General features: G+C 48.7%; 2 long non-coding RNA genes across 2 annotated transcripts in view; one reads left to right on the top strand and one right to left on the bottom strand.

Moving 5' to 3' along the window:
- Positions 1–564: 564 nt before the first annotated feature.
- On the top strand, positions 565–3,280 carry LOC107183618. Its single transcript, XR_001514402.1, has 2 exons — positions 565–1,657; positions 2,359–3,280. It is a non-coding gene; the product is annotated as an uncharacterized LOC107183618 (long non-coding RNA).
- Positions 3,281–3,376: 96 nt separating this feature from the next.
- Positions 3,377–3,515, bottom strand: part of LOC107183617 — a 638-nt gene continuing 499 nt past the window's right edge. The window contains exon 2 of the long non-coding RNA XR_001514400.1: positions 3,377–3,511. This is a non-coding gene — a long non-coding RNA (uncharacterized LOC107183617). The remainder of the gene's footprint in view (positions 3,512–3,515) is intronic.

Here is a 3,515-nt window from a genome sequence, read left to right as displayed (position 1 = left end):
TGATTTCAGAGAGGAAGGATAAGGTATATAGAAACGTCAATAATGAGAATCATTGATTGGCTGCCTCCTGCACGCCCCCTACTGGGGATTGAGCCGCATCCTGGGCATGTACCCTTGGCCGAAATCAAACCTGAGACCCTTGAGTCCGCAGGCCTATGCTCTATCCACGGAGCGAAACCAGCTAGGGCTAAACAGGAATAATTCTTGATGTTGAGGGTGTTTTGGCATCCAAAAGAGGTAGAGCTCTAGCTATTTTGGCAGAGGTAGGTAATGTCATTATTTTCAAACTTATCCTCTCTCTCTCTCTGTCTCCTCCCCCATTTACACATTCTCTCTAAAGATCAATGGAAAAAATATCCTCCAGTGAGGATTTAAGAAAAAAAGGATTAGTGAATAGTTGAGGTCGACAGTTTTACTACAGAAACATACCGTTACGTGTTCCAAGGTCTTTGAACAGGAGCAGGAGTTAGTGTGTGTCACCAAGGTGTCAGGAAGCCTGTCATGAAAAGGGATGAGTAAGCCCAGCTGGTGCAGCTCAGTTGGTTGAGCCTCGTCCCCTGAACCTGGAGGTCACGGTTTGTTTCCTGGTCAAGGCAGGTGCCTGAGTTGCAGCTTGATTCCCAGGAGGGGACCTTCAGGAGGCAGCCAATCCATGATAGAAACATCATTGATCTTTCTATTTCTCTCTCCCTTCCTCTCTCTGAAATCAATAAAAACACTTTTAAAAAGGATGAGTACGAAAAGGCAGGTCCTAAATTAATAAACATCTTTTTTAATAATTTAACACATTGAAACTGAAAAATGTTTAACACATCAGCTCCTAGAGCAATATAGACTTCCCACGTGCTAAGTAAAGCATTGGCACAAGGTGCCACTGAATTAACTCAATGGAGTCGGAGCCTAAATGATTCACCGAGTCCTGATTCTGGTTGTGCCGTGGGCATTGTTTCCATCTCTCCTGGGCTGGACAGGATTCTGGTTTCCCGAGTATGGTTAGCGAATGTAGCGTCATTTGTTATTATTCAGTTCATTTATTTCGTGTTTTGTGTTGTTTTCCTTTTTTCCTTCTTCTCTTGGGTTATCTGCGGATAACAATGTAGCCGCTGGGCGCAGAAAGAACAAAAGGAAGAAGACAGACAAGTCACCAGCGGCCCGCCCGGCTTGGTGGAAGCGCCTTCAGTGCTGGTCATCCTCGGACATCCCACCCCCTTCTAAATAGGCTCTCCCTTTCCCAGACACTCGAGATTCCTTTCCCTTTACCAGCTCCTCACCAAATACCCTCCCTCATTTATGAAGAAAAAAAAAAAGGAAAACCACCAATGACCCGTACCAAAAGGCCAGAGGACCCATAGTGGCCCCTCCTCCTGACCCCAAAGCAGCTCCCGAGCCTTCAAACTACCAACGTGCCTCTGAGGACAACGGCCTCCTCTCCTGTCCTCCTGTGGGGCCCGGAGCGGCTGCAGAACGAGGAAAGGGCTTCCCGTGCTGCTTCCATTTGTCCCGTTAGTGGCAACGCTGCGCCAGCCCTAAGGGTCACCCCCCATATGTGGAACTCCTGTCTGACCCTCCAGCCACTGGAATCTTTTGAACAAATGCACTTTGGCCTGGGGATGCTCACAATGCAATGACAAACGGACATCCCAGAGGCTGCCACTATGTGAGCATGCCCCTTAGGACACGTGTTAGCTACTTCACCTCCATTTAAGCGTGCGTGTGCCTGTGCGTGTGCGGGTGAGCAGATACACGCACGCACACACTCTCTCAGGCTGGGCCTCGTGGTCCGGACACCTGACTCCCTCTCCCAGAAGCCTGGTGATCCCAGGAGAAGCCCAGACCAGCCAAACGACAAGACCTTGAGGTCCTGGTGGACCCTGGTGTCAGGCTCACTGTTAACCCAGAGCGTTGCCAAGTCAGGCCTGGGCCCCACGTCCTTCAGGCCAGGGCGGTCTTCCAGGCAGGTGGCCTCAGGCTTTGCCTCTCTCCAGCTGGCTCCTGGGCCACCTGCTCACTTTTCTGTAAACACTGTGTCTGCCCGGCCTGGGCGATGGGGCAAGAAAAGCCCTGCCCGCCCCCTCCCAGCAAGTGTCCACAGTGTGCAGAGGGGAGCGTGTGCGAGAGGCAGGTGCAGCCTGATTTGAAAGTGGCTGCAGCGCCCCAGTGTCCCCATCGAGCATGAGGCTTTATTATTCCTTGAGTGACTTCCTGGGGTAGAAACCAAATTTAATATATTACACACATGTGTTCACCCTCGTGAAATAGATGTGCTTTGAGGTGTCCCCCCAAATATATATACTACAGGGTGTCCCCCCAAATGTAAATACACTTTCACAGCTGATAACTGTTTTCACTCCATTTCAGGGTTAACGGATTTGACGTAATGGGTGAAGCCAGACTCAGCTTTGAACAAAGGAGATGTATCCTCTGGACTTGCTTCTGGGGACACACAAAGGATGAGGTGTCTGGTACAGAACGGGCCACAGTGCAGGCACCGAGGCCGCTGTGGAGAGAGGATGCGCACAGACAGAACGCAGTGGCTCTCGGTGTTTGCGATTCCATTGCATCCTCAGCAGCAGCGCCAGAACTGAGGCAAGCGATGGAGGCGCCAACACCAAGAACCATTCCTGCAGTGGGTGTGTGTGCATATCTCTCTCCATAGCTGCCCTGGATTCCTCACCGTTGTCTGTTGTCTGCCGTCGACTTTTATCTTTTATGTGTCCCCATAAAAAGCCTAGTGCAGAAATTTTCTTTATTCAAAGCTCAGTCTGGCTTCACCCATTTCTTCAAATGAGTTAAACTTAAAAAGGTGAAAATTCAGTGAATTGTCAGCTGTTAAAGTATGTGCACATTTTTTTGGAACTCTACCATCCGTTCCATTGGAGTCATTCTCTTCCACCAGAGTCGCACCTGTGTGTACATTTTGGGTGACGCCCTATATGTTCAAAAGGCAGCCATTCTATTCCTTCGTGAGTTGATTTATTATTTCTTTTCACTGTGTGCACATTTTTTGGACCACCCTATATTTACATTCCATAGGGAGTCATTCATGTTTATCGGAAGTCTGACCTCTGTGTACCATTCTTGGGGGACACTCCATGTTTATATTCCATAGAGAGTCATTCATGTTAATCAGGAGTCTGATCTGTGTACCATTCTTGGGGGACACTCCATGTTTATATTCCATACGGAGTTATTCATGTTTATCGGGAGTCCGACCTGTGTACCATTCTTGGGGGACACTCCATGTTTATATTCCATACGGAGTTATTCATGTTTATCGGGAGCCCGACCTGTGTACCATTCTGGGGGGACACTCCATGTTTATATTCCATACGGAGTTATTCATGTTTATCGGGAGCCCGACCTGTGTACCATTCTGGGGGGACACTCCATGTTTATATTCCATAGAGAGTCATTCATGTTAATTGGGAGTCTGACCTCTATGTACCTTTCTTGGGGGACACTCCATGTTTATGTTCCATACAGAGTCATTCATGTTTATCGGGAGTCTGACCTCG

Source organism: Myotis davidii, unplaced genomic scaffold (genome assembly GCF_000327345.1).
Source record: "Myotis davidii unplaced genomic scaffold, ASM32734v1 scaffold1512, whole genome shotgun sequence".
Lineage (NCBI taxonomy): Eukaryota > Metazoa > Chordata > Mammalia > Chiroptera > Vespertilionidae > Myotis > Myotis davidii.
The sequence above is the reverse complement of the archived record's forward strand: the minus strand, read 5'-3'. Positions and strand labels throughout refer to the sequence as shown.